The sequence below is a fragment of the Leptonychotes weddellii genome, chromosome 10 (assembly GCF_054177405.1).
Source record: "Leptonychotes weddellii isolate Sample4059 chromosome 10, ASM5417740v2, whole genome shotgun sequence".
NCBI lineage: Eukaryota > Metazoa > Chordata > Mammalia > Carnivora > Phocidae > Leptonychotes > Leptonychotes weddellii.
The window spans coordinates 109,918,165-109,937,613 of NC_138378.1; the positions used below are offsets into that span (position 1 = coordinate 109,918,165).

At 46.6% G+C, this 19,449-nt stretch overlaps 1 long non-coding RNA gene across 2 annotated transcripts in view; it reads left to right on the top strand.

Moving 5' to 3' along the window:
• LOC145715980 (uncharacterized) overlaps positions 1-19,449 on the top strand; it is a 207,795-nt gene that overhangs the window by 127,623 nt on the left and 60,723 nt on the right. The window lies entirely within an intron of this gene.

The following is a 19,449-nucleotide window of genomic DNA, read 5'->3' on the forward strand; positions in this document are numbered from 1 at the left end:
ACTTCTACCCTCTCTGTGAAACTTTCATAGGTGCCCAGATTCTTGGATGGGGCTCTGACCTTGACAAGTGGCTGCTTTTCCACTGGCTGCCCCAGAGAGCACACCATCTGACCACACATGGTTGGGGAAACCATTCTCAATGCTTGCCTGCCCGTGGGGGCTGACTGGGACCACCGTCTCCTACCCCAACCAGGTTGACTGAAGAAGTCATTTCCTACAGCAGAGGGTGAGGTTCAAGGTCTAAAAGAGGACAGTTATTCTTGCTGACCTAGAGAGGTTTGCAGATGGACAAATTAGAGTTGAGCCCCTCTCCGCCTCATGCACATGCCTAGTCAGTTCCCAGAGGACAACTGCCCAGGCTCTGGGACCCTGCCTCACTACCCCAAGGCTCTTTCTGGGACCAGCCTGTGGTGGAGAGGAGCTCTGCTCGGGGCTAGGGTGGACGGATGATGTGTGGCTGGCAGACAAGCAGAGAAGACACAGTAGCGTGTTTGATTTTTGGACCTTTGCAGCCACAAGCTCAGGTGGTGACTCAAGGCAAAGATTGATTTCTCCCTCCTCATCCCACTGTGGCCCAGACGGAGGTGAGAAAGGGAGGTCTGTGTTCCCCATGCTCAATCTATCCAACTAGGTTGAGAGCATCAGACATATGCCCCATTTATAAGGCCCCTTGGGACACAGAGTTACCACCTTCCTGTGAGCCTCGTAGGATCTATGGGGAGTATCTGGCTAAATACTCTTTACAGATGAGATGGGCTCAGAGAGAGCAAACATTTTACCCAAGGCTACATAGCTAGTGAGGAACAGAGCCAAGGCTCAAAGCCAGGCCTGCCAATCCTACTGGCAGGGGGCTTGAAGGGAAGCCAGGGTGACCCGAATCGCGGCAGCTCCAGCCAGTGGCACTCTGTCCTGGGCAGTGCGCTTCAGAGGACCCCACTCAGCCTTGGCCTGACTGTGCACCTCACCATCCTCGAGTTAGCTGGATCGACGGATCCTGTGCATCCCCAGCCTATGTCCTGCTCCCCCACCGGAACTCCCCGCTACAGTGGCCTGGAGCCTACCTCCAGGGCCTGTGTGGGCCTCTTTGTGGGGGTGCACCTCACTCCTGAGATTCAACCCTTAGGCTCCAGGGAGGGCCCGGGGTGGTTGCTTGTGGGGGTGCCCAGAGCTTGAATGTGTGGGCCATTAAGCCGGGGGGACTGACCAGGGGTAAGGAAGAAAGTAGGCAAGCCAAGGGCTGGAGGCCAGGGGTTGGCTTTCTTCACACTGCCACATTCTAGAGTGGAGCTTCAAGGAGTCTGAGAAACCAGCTGGAACCTGGCCATCTAGGTTATTTTGGGGGGTTACTTGTCAGGGCTGGAGTAGGGAATTGAGTTATTCAATAGTCTGTTGGCATGACTCATAAGTGTTAAATATGTACACTATGGTTAAGTGGGCCTCCTTTTGTATTCTAGCCCTGCCAGTGTTAGGAGTGAACTTGGCTGGCTTCAGGCCTGGAGGCTCCGTGGACTTGGAGCGGCACACGCCGGGGCACTGCCCACCTTCTCCCAGCCTGCGCTTCTGTCTGCGCCGTCCCAAGAGCAGTCCCTGACCACTCTCTCTACTGCCGGCCACACTGTGGGGAAGGACATACCGACCACTCTTGCTGGCAGCTCTCGAGGGCTTCTCAGGCTTGATGACATGCATGGGAAGTGGCTTGTGATGTTCTCATGAGAAGTATTTTTATACAAATCTTTCTCAAAGGTCCAAATCCCAAGCCCAGGCCCCCAGACAAGTCTCCCTTCCAACTCTCGTCCCCACAGGTTGAAATGTGTGTTTCCAGACCCAGGAATGCCCCCGCCTGCCTGTCTGCCTGCCTCCTGGGGCTTTGCTGGAGAGGGACGACCAGTCTCCTGGCCTGCCTGGGACTGCTTGGGCTGCAGAATTTGAGTGGGAAAACCAGCATATCCCAGGCAAACCTCCCCAACACTTCTCACCCTATTGGGTGCTAGGATTATGCAGGACTCGGTATTCTGACTGCTTCCTGCCCCCCACCCCCGACCCCGCCAAGAAATAACTCAGATCCCTTCTGAACAACTTCCTCGGTTCTGGTTGCCCGCAAGCCACGAGCGTACAGCTTCTTAGGGGAGGCTGAGCCCTGTCAGCTGGGCCCCCTTCCTGTGCGGTTTCATCTGGCGTCCTGCACCTCTGAACGTCCGCCCGTCCCTGAACTCACCGCACTCCTCACGCCCTCACGCTCTCCTGTGTGGCTGTGCTTCTGCCAAGAACACCTTCTACTCCTGGCACATTCCCCCTCATCTCTCAAGAACTCACTCAAGTGCTCCCTCCTTTTAAAACATTTATTAATGCTCTCCTCCCCACCTCACTGTGGCGTAAATAATTGTTCTTGTTTTTCCCAGCTTCCGTTGCACTTGGTGCAAATTCATCCAGTGCTGGTGCAGGAGCCTGGCACTGTGCTAGGTACACACCTCTCTTATGCAAGCTCTTTACATATACTTTTGTCATGATTTCATTGTCCTCTCTTCCAGCTCCCGTAATTTCTAACTTTTTTTTCCCCCCAAGGGCCACAGAGCCCTTCAAGAGTCTGGTGAAAGCTTCAGACCCGTTGCCTAGAAAAGTACACAGATATGCAATTTTGGATATCATTTTAGGGAGTTCAGAAACCCCGGGGTCCACAGAATCAGGATGTGAAAGGCTGCTTTCCACTGTAAGTTGTTGGGAACCCTGCCTGATTTAGCATCATGCCCCCAATACCTAGAAAAGTAATTTCGATGGAAGAGAGGCTTGGGGGTTATGTGCGACGTGAAGGAATGATTTCCCCAGGGGACTTAGCTCTACTGTGCCTGTGCACTCCGGGGTCTGAGGAGTCCGTCATTAGGGGTGTGAGAGGTCTTATAAACTACACTGAGAAAGTGCTGGAGACTAGAGAAGGGTGCAGGCAGAGGAGGAGGCCACAGCGGGTTACCTGGGGGGATACATTGTGAATCTGCTTCTAAAAACAAGTCAGAGATGGGGATTCAGGCGTATTGTTGGAATTATAAGAATAGGAAAGCTTTTGGAACCTAACTGAAACCGTATGTAGCCACATATTGTTTTTCCCAGAAAAGGATCCTAATTAGGTCAGTTCTATATTGTTCTGATGGTGTCAGATGCACAGGAAGGCAGGCCCTCAGTGGTATACAAATGGCCTGCCTTTTTGAGAAAGATGGAGGGGGAGTGGTGAGACCACCTCGGCAAAGACCCCACGTATTTGTCACAAGCACTGAGATCTGGTGAACACCACTCCATGCTGACTTATTTATTACTAATTCGGACACAAAAATGTTAACCCTGGCGGTGACTTGGCAGAGCCCACATCAAATAGGGCAGGTGTTTTGGTCTTTCATTTCATGGGCTTTTAAGTTCCAGGGGGCAATTTTTCCAAATGCTACCTGGCTGTCTCTCCCCAGCTTAGATCTGAGCTCCTCACACACATCCTGGCACCAGGGGCTTCAGCAGCAGGCGTCCTGGAAGCCTAGTTTGGTTTCAGGATCTAGGTAAGCAGCGCTGTTCTGCAAAGGGAACAGTTATGTCCCCCCAAACACACAGAAGCATCAGAATTCACAGCATGCACTTTACAAGGGCAATAAAGTTTTATATGCAGCTCAGTGAAATACCTAATACAGCCAATTATCCACCAAATAAACTGATGGGAGAGAGAATGGCTATATTTGGCTCAGACTTAATTATTTTGCATTTGAACTTCTCAATTCCATGTAATAAAATTCCATTCTGCCCTTATTTCCTGGTTAGGTTACTTAATCTCGACTCCGGTAACTGAGCCCTTGAGTGGAGTAGACTGTCCAATGTCAGTGGTAAGAAAATGTGAAAGGTTTGACATCGATTACAACATTACACACAACATAAAATTTAACAACTTGAATCAGGCTCTCATTGCTCTTTAAAGAGACTGTATGGCTTTTTAAGATCTAAAAATTAATCAGTTTCTAAGAGCCATACCTTTTTGGAAGTCCCAGATCTTACTCTTAGCCTGAAATGTAAGAAGGAATCTCTCTGTCTCTGTCTCTCTCCCCACCCCTGTCTTTTATTTGGAAAACATCTTCCCTTTCACTTAAAAATGCAATTTAAGTTTTTCAGTGTGTATTTTCCTAGGGAAGTGATTTTCCTTTAATGAAAGAAAAAAATGAAGGATATAGAAATTGAATTGTTCTCCTGGTCGGCACGGGGGAGCGGGGGGTGGTGGTCGTGGTGGTAATATTTGGGGAGACCACAGTGCAAACACACGGTCTCACATTTGGCTGTGAATGTGGGCGCCCTGGGTAGCAGCAGGAGTGGCCTCACCAGCAAGGCTCCTGAGACCCCTCTTTGTGGTCTGTGTCAGAGTCTGCACGGCACCCTTCGCTCCCTCACTCCTTGACACCTGATGGTCTCGTAAAACACCACAAGTAATTCAGCAGTTTCGGCCCATAATGAGCCAGCTTCGGCAAGAACAGGGGTAAGTGACCTCTCTCCTTTAATAAGTGTGGTCTCTGCAGGTCAGCCCTGGGGTCGAGGGCAGGGCGGCGGGGGCAGATGGGAGGCAGCTGAGTTCTGCCAGAGGACGAGGACTGCCCCCTGGTGAAGGACTGGGGCTGACTGCCCAGGCAGGCGACCTGCACCTGGGGATATGTGTCTGCTTTGTTTCTGCTTCTCTCAAGGGGGACACTGTGCAAAGACAGGTCATAAGCTGATCGGGCGCGTGCGTCTCCCCAGCCTAACTCAGAGCACTAGCCCCTGAAAATTGAACGAGGGAATGAGTATGTGACTTATGGCGTTGCCAGTGGGGGGGCATCACCACATTGTTCTGACATTCCCTGATCTTGTGTTGGAAGTCTGTTAACCATGGGCTGAGCCCTGAGTGCTCCTTAGGGAAAGAGGCTGCATGCCATTGTGTTTGTGGGGGGCGGTGGGGGGCTGAGTGGCCACAGCAGGGTCCATCCGGAGGTGTCCTAGTCCTGGATTCTCCCTCTGCTCTCTGCCCACTTCGGAAGAAATGGTCATTTTCCTTGTGTAACGTCCTCCGCTGCTGGGCACCTCCGCCTTGGCACATCATTTTCTCCGCTGATCAGTGCTGCCTAAAGTAAACCAGACAGTCCCATTCTGCCCTAACATGCTCAGGGGCCTCAGACAAGAAGTGTTCTGGAAATCCCAGTAATTGCCCTGACCTTCCGGATATTGTGTTCTCTTATGAAGACCTGAGGACAAAAGCTGGTTAATTTGATAATGGGCACATGCGATCACATGAGATTAACCTTGGCTAGGGTCTGGCCTTGATTAGAAATCCTCAGAAAAGGTCCTTGTTGGGGTTTCTCCTTTTTCCCTCCAACCTCAATTTTACAAGAAAAAGGCAAACAGCAGCATCTTACTCTCGTGCCAAAGATTTAGTCCAGAAGGCTATTTCCAGGGTGTGCCATGGGAGCACTCACAGTCAGGCCAATCTCCCACTAGTCTTGTGTGTGGGACTCTAGGGAAATGAGTGTCTTGTAGCCAAGCAAGTGTGGGAGCCACCACTCCCAGCACGAGGACCAGTGCATTTTAGAAAGATTTCCAACATGTCATGAGGGGTGAAACAGAAGGACGTTTAGGCTTAGACCACAGATACCAGAAAATGAAGTTAACCCCCAGTACTAACACACACACACACGCACGTGCACTCACGTACACGCACACTCCAGAGAATTTTTTAATAGACTTTGTATTTTTTCAGAGCAATTTTAGCTTCCCATCAAAATTGAGCAGAAAGTACAGAGATTTCTCATGTAACCCTTGGGCTTTCCCACTGTCTCCCACTATTAACATCTCCCACCAGAGTGGTACATGTGTTATAATTGATGAACATACACTGACACATCATTATCACCCAATGTCCATGGTTTACATTAGGGTTCGCTCTTGGTGTTCATTCTGTAGATTTTGACCAATGTATAATGACATGTAGCCACCATTTGAATGTGGTTGTTACTGAGATTATCTTTTACAAAAGGTAATGTTGGTGACACCCCTTCCCCACTGAAAAGAATCACAAAAATAAAGGAACTTTGCTATTGAAAGTATTTTAATTAAGGAATATAGTATGTGAATTTATTGATATTTGTCTTGGAAGTATATTTAATCCATGCCAGAATAGATGATGAATATAGATAGTAGTGGTATTATCCATTAGAAAACATTTAATCCACAGCTAGGAAAATTAGAGGCAACAAAACCATTTTTATTGCCACACTTATCACAAATCCCCTACATAATTTTATGAGAAAGGTCATTAAACTTGTAGCTACTGCATTATCTTTTTCCTTGGACCATTTCTGAAACAACATTAGTTTTTCACACTTCTTTACATCTCAAACATTAAAAAAGCCTTAATCGATGCTTTTACATAAAAAGCAAAGGGCTAGGTTTCCCATCATAAAACGTTATGTTGTTTACACAAAAACTGCAGCTAACCTCATAAAACTCCAGTGATTTCCCAGTGGGGTCCTGCAGGGACACTTGGCTATGCTAGACATCACACTGATTTCTAGCACTGAAGCAAAGCGGACTTCCTGTGGGAAGTTGCTCCCAGCTCCGGCCGTTACTTATCAGACTTTTTAACCGGAGCACGCCAAAGAGGCATCCCTTGTCCATTCAAGGCCTCCAGTTGGCACCTCCGAGAAGCTAAGAAAACAAATGTGAGGTGGAAAACTCCACACAAGCGTCAGTAGTTCTCACTGGGCACCCGTGTCCTCAACCGGACACCTGAGACCAGAGTTCCCTCCACCTCACCCTCTGTAGCCTCCGCTGGCCCCCTGGGACCAGCTTCCAGGACATGCCTCATGGGAAGAGGGAAGAGATCGGCCGCAGACCTACCCCCTGCATCACCCTTTGCACACGTTCTTTCAAAAGCTTTCATCAGATTTTAGCCACTCTTAAAATATCACTGGCAAGATTTTTATCTTTGCTTTCTCAAGTCGGATAAGCCAGTCAAGCCAAAAGCTTTGAAAAGCTAAAAGTCATTGACTGTTTTCAAACGTCTGGTCTTCTAATGAAAGTCAGGATAAATATTTAAAAGTGAATTGCTTGCTTCCTCTATTAAGATAAAGATACAGGATATTTTTATCACCTTAAGTTTGAAGACTGGGTATTTGCATTCACAACAACATTTATTTTGCAGCTTCAGGATGCATGCTTCACATGGAATAATTTTACACATAAGGGATACTTTAAGAATCACACCCATGTGTTTATTTTTACCCCCATGGCCACTTTCTTTGTGGATACTCGCTCAGGGATCTCACTGGATCATCCCTTATAATACCAGGGAGTTGCAGGGAGAGGAACACAAGGGTGTTGGGGAAACCAAGGCAAAAAGGACTTATCCTGCATTGTATGATTCCACAGTATTTAAATGTCGAGAACTTCGGGACCTCAGTGTTGCTTCTTTTGAGCCAGGGTTAGAACATGGTCTTTCTGACTCCGGAGTCCCTGTTCTTAATCATTCTGCCCTACCTGCCTTCAGGGAAGGAAGGAGAACCAGGCCTTGTCATCCTGGAGATATATTTGAGATCTAGCTGGGGCTATAAAGCTGAAATGCGTACACAATGGCTCATAATACAAGGTAATAGTTGATGGAATGACATGATTAACAAATACTGATAATAAACAAAGAGGCTCAGATTGTCAGGAATGGTTTGTTGGATGTCATGGGATCTGCTCTGGGCTTTGAAAGAAGAATATAATTTGGCTGGGCAGAAGAGACGGGAAAGGCCAGTGAGGACCAGACAGACCATATAGGAGAGAAGTGGAGCTTAATTATGGATAAATAGGCCAGGGTCAGATCATGGAGAGTCTTGAAAGAGAACCTAAGGATTTTGGAGAGGTTGGAGTAGATACTAAGTCCCAATTTCCTTATTCTCATTTTTCCCTCTTTCAGTTTTATTGAGCTAGAACTGCAGTTTGCACTTCAGATATATTTCAAGGTATACAGCATAATGACCTGGCTTCCTGTATTGTGAAATGATTACCACAAAATTTTAGTTAATATCCATATGTCCATCTCCTATAGATGCTCATAATAGCATTTATGAGTGTATTAGTGGAATGAAAAGTCCTATATAGTGTCTGCATGACAGATGAATTTCTCTTGAAGGATCCGAGAGCTTTTTTAAAAGTTTTTATTTTAAGATAATTATTATTTTTTAATTTTTTATTTTTAGAGAGAGGGTGAGGGAGGGGCCGAGGGAGAGGGAGAGAGAGACTCTTAAGCAGGCTCCACACTGAGCACAGAGCCCGATGTAGGGCTTGATCTCACACCCCTGAGATCATGACCTGTGCCGAAATCAAGAGTCGGATGCTAAACTGACTGAGCCACCCAGGCGCCCCTATTTTGAGGTAATTGTAGATTCATATGCAGTTGTAGGAATAATACAGAAAGATCCTATATGCTCCTCACCCAGCTTTCCCTGTGGGTGACATCCTGTATAACTATAGCACAATATCACAGCTGGGAATTCAATCCACTGACAACATTAATACAATTCATGGACAACATGGGTAGACCTAGAGGGTATTATGCTAAATGAAATAGGTCAGATGGACAAATACCATATGATTTCACTCATATGTGGAATCTAAAAAAACAAAAACAAATGAATAAACAACAAAAAAAGTAGAATCAGACCTGTAAACACAGAGAACAAACTGATAGTTGCCTGAGGAGAGGAGGGTGGGGGGATGAGCCCAATGGGTGAAGGCTCCCAGTCAGATGGTAGCTACACTTGTGGTGAACACAGCATCATGTTCAAACTTGTTGAGTCACTGTGTTGTACACCTGAAACGAATATGACATTGCGTGTCAATGACAGTCAAATAAACAATTAAAGAAAAAAAGGGCTAGTAAGGGGAGAGAGAGAGAGACTAACATGAATCTCCCCATTCTCATTTTTTAAAAAATTATCACAACATAATTGTGCTAGGTGATGAAGACTTAGAAATCAGAGGATGGCGATTCCATCCACACCCTTATATCCTGAGTGCCCACCTGCGTGCCTGGTGCTCAGTAATAGTTGATGAAAGGAAATGTGAATGACTGTAGGTCTCCAAAGGCCTCATAGGCTAGTGGGGTAGACCAAGGTCTCCAACCCTTTCACAGGGTGCTCTTAAACATGGGACATGGGCAAAAACCAGAAGACAAAGGATGATTATCTGGATGGGGATAGAGGAAGAAAAAGCTTAATGGAGAAGGCAGCACCTCAGTAAGTCAGCATTGCTCTGTAGTATGGTCCACTGCAGGGGTGGAGTTGGGGGATGGAGGGAATCAGAGGATGAACCTGGAGGCTGAAGGAGGCTGGTCATGACAGTCTTTCAGAGCTGTGTTAAGGAGCTTTGACCCACACTGCAAGGCTTCAGTGCAGGCCGAGGCTCACCCGTTTTAGTGCACATGAGCATCACCTGGAGGACCTGGAGGACTTCTTTTTTTTTTTTTTCTAAGTAGGCTCCATACCCAGCGTGGAGCCCAGCACAGGTCTTGAATTCACTCTCTGAGATCAAGACCTGAGCTGAGAACAAGAGCCAGTTGCTCAACCGACTGAACCACCCAGGCATCCTACCTGGAGGGCTTCTTAAAACAAAGATGCTGAGCCCCACCCCGGAGTTCATGAATTAGTAGGTCCAGTGTGGGGGCCCAAGAGTGTGTATTTCTCACAAGGTCTTGGGTGGTACTGATGCTGCTGGTCTGGGGCCACTCTGAGACCCATTTGTGTCAATGGTGGATGAGAAGAGGTGAGAAACTACAGATAGGGGGACCAGTTAGGAGGCAGTGGTCCACGTTTAAAAAAGATGCTCATCTAACCTCCAAGGAACTGCTGCTCAGAGCAGTCTCAATGCCAAGTCCAGAGCCTGTATCTTCAGACACTTACTCCATTGTCTCCAAGGGGGAGAATCCTGGCCCAACACACACATATTTTGTCAAAAGCTCAGTCTTTAGTAGAAAATGAAATAATTTGGATTCATATAACTATAAAGAGTACATTTGGGGTTCAGTTTTTATGTTTTAAAGGATTTTAACTGTTTCTGAGAATGGTTTAGAATTCTTCATCTGAGGTCCACAGCCCTGGGGTCCTTGGAAGCAAAACTGGTCCTGCTCTAATCATATTCTCACTTTAAGTAAAAAGGCTCGATGATTCCTCCAAGACATGGAAAGACAAGAGATTCTAATCAGATGACTTCCAGTTGACTTTCAAATACTACCATCCTGCAGGGAAGGTATACGCACAATTCTGTGAAGGAAATTCTGAAAGCTGAAGGGGAGTTAGACGTGGGAAGAGAATTCCCCAAAATGGTCAAAAGAAAGATTTCATTATTTTGTTGCCTTTTTTTTTCTTTTGATAATAGAGAATTTGGTGGAGTTAGTTATTTGGCAGGGCATGCTTGGGCTGAAAACTTTAATTTTCTTTGCCAAGCTTCCTAAAAATAGTCTTTCTTCAGGCGAGGGCCATCTCAACATGAGCCATGTTCGTTCTAAGCACAACATGTTTTGTGAGTGTAATTGCCTATTAACCCGAAGATTTCAACTGCAGTGAGACAAAGAATGTGGAATTATACTTCTTGCAGCGTGGTGAGCTTGTTCTTGTTTTGTGTATGTAACAATAAGTTCTTTCATGACGTGGCACATGGCAGTGAGTCGTGAAATCTGATACCTGGCAAAAATACAATGGAATTATATAATACCAAAAAAGTCAGTTGTTTTCCTTTTTGCTAATTAACTCCTTTGAGTGGGGAGGTACTGAGGATGAGGTCAGCTGGTGGCTTTTGTTCTCCAACTAGTTTCCATGCCATTTTAGGCACTGTGTCTGTAGTGTGCTTTTATAAATGAAGGGGTCTGGTGACTACTGGAACAGCCCCTAGGATGGTTATGCCCTGGCATGGTAGGAGCTTTACCGACTGCACAGAATTTGTCTTTCCTGGGACCCTGCCCGTAACTTGGGCTCGAGCCAACAAGCATGTCTATGGCTCTGTTCTTACTTTTCTCCAGGAACTTTGCACCCTGGTAGACAGGGGCTCACAGGATTCTTTAAGGAAAGATTTTGCCAGTTATAGGCTTGACGTATGAAATTTGACATAAAATGGGACAATAACAACACAATGTGGGAGTCATTGTTCTTATCTTACAGACGAGGAGACCCGAAGTTCAGAGGAAGTCAATGTCATATGCAAGATAAATCAGCTGGAAGGTGGTAGAATAGGAATCAGACCCAGATCTGCCTTTCACCAAAGCTCAGTCCTGTCCACCATATAACATATTATGTTCAGTGATGTAGAAAGGGGCTATAAGTAGGGATGCCCTGGTGGATGGATGATTCCGCTCAAGGATAATAAGAGTTATTTTAAAAGTGACCTAATGATGTACTGATTTATTTTCTTTCTGCTTTTCCTAGATCTTCTGTAATAATCATCTATGTCTTTTATGATAGCAACAAATCATCTTTGTGATACTTTTAAAAGCACTGAAGAGGAAAGATGGTAGACACTGAGACCATGTAGTCTAGGTGAGGTTGACCAGGAGGATATACTTACGACCCCAGGAAAGGGAGGCACTGCTTGAACAAGACACAGAAAAAGCAAACCATAACACAAATGATTTATAAACTTCTGCATGACAAAAGCAACCATAGCCAAAGTGAAAAGACAAGCCACAGAGTAGAAGATATTTTTAGCATATACATCAATACAGGATTAGTATCTGAAACATATAAAAATCCCTACAAATCAGTAATGCAGAGGAAAGTAGCCCAATACGCAAAGCAGTCAAAGATTTTTATTTGGCAAGTCACAGAAAGGACAACATAAATGTCCAGTAAAGATATAAAAATTTATTGCTAGTAAAGCTGGACATCAGGGCAAACACTTAGATATGTAGGCCCTAGAGAACGTTTCCTGTATGTGTACAAGGAAACATTAGCAAGAGTCTTCATAGTAGCATTGTCTATATGTTGATCCCCAGCAGAAACTTGGGATCAACTTAATTATCCATCATCTGAAGAAGCTTGGTTGAAGAAAAGAAAGCAATTTTTAAAATGATGAACTCAATATGATACCACTGATATACATTTAGAAGTTCACGAAGATGGCTTGATATTACTATGTGTATATACATATGTAGTAAACATATAAAAACCTGCATGAGAGGCAGATGCCCCAATGCCTAGAGGTGTTACCTCTGCAGAGAACGAAAGGCAGTGGATTGAACGTAGGCAGGTGACTGACCCTATTTGTAGTGCTTCCTATCTTTGAAGAACCACTGCTCTCTCTGCTTTAGCAAAAATGGCCATGCGGGAACATGCATTAAATCTAGGCAGTGGGCATGCAGGTTGCTGTTATATTATTTTCAACACCTTTGCACATGTTTAAGATAACTAATAATTTTAAAATTAATAATAAAAACAAAATAAGAAAAGAGCAGATTGGAAAGCAGTTCAATTACTATTGCCAAATAGAAATAATTTTATGACCCAGAATATAAAGGAAATCTGATCTTTTATTTCAGTAGAAGAAATTTAGGCCAGAGATAAAGAACTTACGGCTCAAGAAAGCTGTTGAAACACAGACACTGGCTACCGTCCAGTGTCGTGTACACTTTTAGAAGAACTTGAACGAGAGAATGCATTTCCATCTGTCTGGGCTGGTGTAGGCTAAAGCTTCTTATTTTGAGATTCTTCCGATCAAAACTGAGGAGCTCCCTTGGAGTGAATGATGTAAGCAGGTTGGGCATTTCCCAGGAGTCGGAACTGGGGCTGGTACACAAATGTCACCATGACACTCATCACCCGTGGGATCCTGAGCTGCAGGTCTGACGTGTCCATGGTGCCACCCCTCACTTTACAGGTGAGGAGCCAGGGAGCGCTGTGTGTATGGTGGTGGTCCCTGGTCCTGCCTTCAGGCCAGATCTATTGTTAGCCATGCTCTCTTGCATCTGAAAAATCCTGGCTTCGTGGTTTTTTTTTTTCACTTTTTCTCCTTCCATTGGGAATGAAGGTGGTATATGGACAGGCGATTCTTAGGCTCAGAGGAAAACATTCCCACAGAATCTGCGGATTCATTCATGACAAAGCCCGTTGCCCTCTTTGCCCTAGGCAAGTCCTTGGAATGGAAACTTGGAGGAAAACTTCTTAGCAGTTCCTTTGCAAAAAGCCAGGTTTATTGATTGAGAGTGACAAGTTATTTTTCTCTTTGAAATTTGTAAATATAAAAATACTGCCTTGACAGATAGGATATGTGAAGCCCAGAAGTTACTCATTTTACCAACTGAGTAGCTAATTCCAGGGTTAGAAGCGTGGAGATGAGTGTCAGCAAATCAACACAAGCTCCAGGTCTACCATATCCGAATTGCCTTTTAAATTCACCATAGATTGAGTTTGAAGAAATCAGTGTATGAAAATATGGTGACAGGACAGAGGTGATAAACCTAAAACATGAAACTAAGGAGTGATGGATCCTGCACATCAAGCTGGGCTTTGTTCTGTATGTATCCTCTCCAGAGTCACCGGGAGTGACTCCCTACCTGAGGTGACCTACAAGTCTAGGCGTAGGTCCTGGGCATGTTTCTCATGTGCCAAGGAATGAAAAATTCTTACAGCATTTTAACAGGCACCTGAAGTCAGAGAGATCTTGGGTAGCTTTGCCAGTAGCTAGCTGTAAGACTTAAGGCAGCTAATTGACATTTTAAAGCCCTGGTCTCATCATCTGAAAATGGGGATGAGCAATAGTAGCTTCTTTACACAGTAGTTCAGAGCATTACATGAGACCATGTAAATAAAGCCTAGCTCATAACGTGCCTCTAGTTCATACCGAGTACTCGGAACTGGTGGTGGTCATTAAATTATTATCATTTATTTTTTTATTACATTTTTTATTTTTCTTCTTGGCACATTTGGCATGTTTGCTGCAAACACCTACATCCTTTAATAGCTTGATTGCCCTGAACAGAAAACCCTTACGACTCCTGCTGCAGACATTCCCGGACTATCTTCTTTCCCCAGATGCATCTCTGTCATGTCCATCTTTGCTAGTATTTTCGAGTCTGCTCTGAAGGCTTCCTACCTATGGCAGGACAGTGCTGGGAACTGACTTGACTATCCACCCTCACTCCGTTCATGTCCTGAAGCTCTAACCTCCCATGTGATGGTATTGGGAGGTGGGACCTTTGGGAAGCAATTAGGGTTAGATGAGGTCACGAGTGGGGGTCTCTCACGATAGGATTCATACCCTTAGGAGAAGAGATACCAGGGCACGTGCTTGCTTTCTTTCTTCCTGTCATGGGAGGCAGCAGTCTGCAAGCCGGGAGGAGAGCCCTCCCCAGAAAGCATATCAGCTGGCACCTTGACCTTAGACTTCCCAGGCTCCAAGACTGTGAGAAGTCGATTGCTGCTTTTTAGGTCACCCCGCCTATGGTATTTGGTTATGGCAGCCCCGGCTGCCTCACATAGATGGCAAGTGTTCTGTGATTAGTACCTGAGAACTAGAACCTACTCTATGTTCCTCTTGAAGTTTCACAGCGCTCACTGTGAGTCAGAGGGGCTCAACTTTGCCTAATGTGGCATTTCTAAAACGAAGTGAACAACCAGGGGAATCCTTTTGGCCTAATTGCTGTTACTATTCCCTACACCCTGAGTTCTTGATGCCCTAGCCCTTCAGCTCTGCTGTCTGTCTGTGTGTCTGTCTGCTGGGGTCATCTGAAGCCTAGTGATGGGGCTGCTGCCTTCTGGGAAGCCCCCTGCCCCACTGGCGCCGTGTTGGGCTGGTGCTCAGGCACTCCAAGAGCCTTCTTGTGCTCCTTTGTTCCGCAAACTAGCAGAATACAGCAGGCCGTGCTCCCCAGATGTTGGCTAATCCCCTCTGAGTGTGCCGATGCATGTGAAGTATGCTGGTGTCCCTCTGGCCGCTCAAGGAGACCATATGTCTGTGGTGCATGCGCAGCATGGAGCAGGACCAAGGGCTGCTTCTAGGGTTGGGCTCACACACTGTGGCCCACTGCGTCCCGTGCCCTGAGCAGCTAATGTCCCCGTATGCATCCCCTGTCGAAGGAGACCCGGCTTGATACATGTGACACACCTGGGCAACTGCCGTCCCTGCTTCTATCTCTTCTGGGTGGGTTTTCTTCCCTGTCAGATCATATTTACGCTACACTGAGAACTACCTGGGTGCGTGCATCTCAAACTAATTTGCATACACCTCCTTTGGAGGATCGTGCAGATTCGGATTCAGAAAGTCTGGGGTGATGCTTGAAATCTGTGTTTCTAATATGTGTCCAGGAGATGCTGATGCTGCTAGTCAGTCTAGTCTGAGGGCCACAACATGACTGCTCCTTCAGGCTGTGGAAAATGTTCTAGGTACTCTCCTCTGCCTTGTTATTACATTGTTTACCCTCTCTCACCTTCTATTGAAATCCTGTGGATGCCCATCCCCACCCCAAGGTGACTGAACTCCTTGATAAAATTATATCATATGTATCTTCACATCCCCAACAGCTCTTGACCCTGGAATGGACAGCATGTTTGTTGAAGAGATGACTGACTATCTGAGGTACTTAAGAATTGTTTGTGGAGGATAATAGGTTCTGTGATTCTTATGTTTGTAATGGCTCTTCGTTGCTCATGTTGGTGGTTCTTAACCTTCTTTGGGGGGTGGTCAAGGACTCTGCTACTGAGAACGTGTTGGAATTTATGCTGCCTTTTCCCAGACGGGAGCACATTTGTGTGCATTTTGCACATATTTTCTAGAGTTTCATGGGGAACCCTAAAGCCAGATCCTGTAGACTCCAGTTAATAATCTCTAGCTAATAGGGTTAAAAATACACCCTGCAGCCTGGCATCAAAGCTCTTTAGGATGTGGGCAATATGTGTTCTCCCATGATGTACTAGTTGAGGCTCCTTCGGTAGCTAGTGGCAGAAATCCATTTGAGTCAGTATAAAAACAAAGTTATTTTTGTTTTTATGTGTAAGATTATTGCGGGGAGTTCACAGAATTGATGGAAGAACTGGAAAGGGATAAGAATCCAGATGTAGCTCCAAAAACCTTGGTATTCTAGAACCAGGGGCACGAGTGATAGAAGTGTCATTTTATCTCCTTATTTATTTATATTACCAGGACGTGGCTGAGGGCAGCTTCAAGTTCATGTTTCACAGGCCTGTGAGCAGAGAAAAGGGCTCTTTTCTCCAAGTTTTAATAATAGTAAAAATAAAAAGTCCCAGGGAAAGGCTCTAATTGGCTTGCCTTGGCTTCGTGCCCAACTGTGGACCAATTCCCGTGGCCAAGAAGGATGTTTGGGTCACATGCCCACGCTCACAATCACTGTGCCCAGGGAGGGGGAGAAGGCAAGAAAGAGGAAGGGAGCACTCATTTACATTACGTGGGTGGAGGGGTAAGACGTTTCCAAGACGGGCCAGCACGGTGGGATTGCTGGGGAATTGGCAGCTTGGATTCCTGTTTTCTATCATTTTTTATTTTTCTGAAATTCATTGTTCTAGCTGTGTTGTTCCTTGTCCTTCCCAGGTACTATTTATTGCCACCTCTGCTTCTCCCGGGTCTCCCTCCCCACCCCACTTGTCCTAGCCTCTTAGTTGGCTAGGGTTGCCATAACGAAGGACCACAAACTGGTGGCCCAGAACAAGAGAAACTTATTCTCTCACAGCTCTGGAGGCCAGCAGCCTGACATCAGGGTGTCAGCACGGTTGAGTCCTCTGAGGGCTCTGAGGGAGAAAATGTTCTGTGTGGCTTGTCTTGTGAGCTTCTGGTGAAGGCATCTCTCTATGTCTCTTTCCTCTTCTTATAAGGACATCAGTCATATCAGATTCAGAGCTCACTCTACTTTAGCATGACCCCATCTTCGCAAGTGACATCTGCAACCCTCCTATTCCCAAATAAGATCACATTCTGGTTGTATTACTGGGAGTTAGAACTTTAAACATAGCTTTCGTTGGATGCAATTCAACCCACAATAGCCTCTCAGCCCAGCTTAATGCCGGTTTCTCCAGGAGGACTTGGGTGACCATCTTGGCTCAGATGTTTTCCTCTGAGCCCCCGCTGTCCTCTCTGTATGGCCGCACTATACCATGGAGACCAGCTCTCCATGGATATCTTTCCTTGTCATGAGACTGGCAGCTCCTTGAGGGCAAGGATCCAGGGCTTTTTAATATTCGCTGAGGTGCCTAGAACAGCATGTGGCAGTTAATTTTATGTGTCGACTTGACTCAGTCACGAAGTGCCCAGATATTTGATTAAACATTATTCTGAGTGAGCCCGTGAGGATGTTTTTAGATGAGATTAACATTTGAATTTGTAGACTGAGTAAAGCAGATTGTCCTCTCGAATGTGGGATGGCTTTATCCAGTCCCTCGGAGGCCTGAAAGGAACAGAAGACCGAGAAGAGAGAATTGGCTCTCTCTGCCTGTCTTCAAGCTCAGACATAGCCTTCTTCTGCCTTTGGACTTGGACTCAGACTGGAACTTTTAATGCTAGCAGCTCTCCTGGGTCTCCAGCCTGCTGACTGCAGATCTTGGGGCGCCTCTGTCTCTATAATCATGTGACCCAATTCCTGAGAATAAATCTCTCTCTATAGATGTATATATATTTATATATACAAGCATCCTGTTGGCTCTGCTTCTCTGAAGAAGCTAGACTAGGGCTAACACACAGTGCCTCCCACAATGTGAGTGCCCAGTAAATGGCAGGGAATGAATGATGGGGTGATAGAAGGGTAATTAGAGTGTTAGGATACCTCCCAAACTCTCCTCACCCAGCTGGGGGGATGCCTTAGAGACTCTGGGGAAAAGTGACACTATCCTCACTTGGTTATTCTTAGCCTCAGCTGTACGTGGAGGAGCACCTTTAAGAGCTCTACAAATCTCTGGACCTCAGACCAATCAGCATCTGTGGGAAGGGGACCCAGGCACCACTTGGGCTCTTGTCAAGCTCTGCCGTGAGTTTGCCACACCCTCGAGGTTACAAAGCCCTGCTGGGGCAGCTCGAGAGCTCCAGGCTGGTACTGTGTGCTTTTCCCAAATGAGTCTCACCTTTGAACTTCTCTTGGGACCAGGAAAGCATTATGATGGCACAAACTTTGGAGACCAGTGTAAATTGGATCCTGATTGACCAGGCCAGGGTACCTCCTAGGACTCAGAAAACCCAGTGTATGAAACTTGCTCTGAGTTAATGTCCTGTCTGCATTCAAGCTCAGATTCTTGGAGAAGGGCCTCCAAGAAGGAGCATTTTCATGCAAAGTGTGAGCAGGCTCTGTGTCAGCTGTCAGTGCCAGGAAAGGAAAAGGACCAGGGGTGCTCTGTGGGTAGTTGGTGACAGTGGGATGTCACCAAGAGTTACTACTAGGGAAAGAAAAGCGTCAGCACTGACAATGCCTTGGTGGGGTGCAGGAGGAACCCAGAGCCCCCCGGGGTGCTTTGGAAAGCCACATTTCAGGCCTGTGTGCGGGAATGGCTGGCTGGGCCTGCTGACGCTGGGCTTGCAGCAGGAGATCAAAGCCTCTGGGCGCCTTGGCTGGGGTGGTAGCTGGCCACTGTGTTCTGGCCTCCTGGCCGCTCCATAAACCATCTCTGACAGGGTGGCATCTCCAGCAGGCCGGCGATGCAGAAGGGACCACGTGCAGCCATATTTCAGCCCGGACACCAGGACTTGAATGTGAGCATGTGCGTGTCTGGGCCTGAAGTTTCCCTGAAGCTGATTTGTGACTGTCTGAATTTACAGCCTTGGAGGACACCCGATCAACCAACTAGACCCATATGTGTTCAGTCCCCAAGCCTGCATCTCGGGGAGCACAAGGGGGAGGGTGGAAGGGCGGAGGGGGAGAGATTTTATTATGTTCCCTGCAATAGGTGGTGATATAGGTCCTGTCAAATGACGGGTTTTAAAGAGGCATTTTTAGGACATCTCATCGTCCTCTTGTCTCTCACCCAAGGTTGTCTGCAGAGCCTGGAGCCGAAGGGCCTTGTAGAAATTATTCAAAGGCACAAACATTTCACAGGAATTGGATAGGAGACTGATACCCCAGAGTCCCCTCTTTGGCCTAGCAGCCCCAAGAACACTTAGCTTCATGACAGCAACTCTGCTTTAAAGGGAGCAGGACTCAGTTTCCCTTGCGATTGGGAAGCGGGCTATCTCTGCTTCTGGACAAGCCTTGGCGCACCCTACAGAAGGCCACAGGGCCTGTGATTTGTGCACAGGTGGGGGCAGGGGCAGTGTCCTATCTCTGTCTGAAGGCCGGGAGATGACCTCCACCGAGCCCTTCCAGCTCTGAGATCCAGGAATCAGTCAGTCAACAAGCATTCCTGGGGCTCTGTGTTTGGCCTAATTCTAGAAGGTTATGAATTACCGTTCTTTTTCCCAACAAAGACAGAGTCTAAAATGCTTTCCCTCAGGGACAGG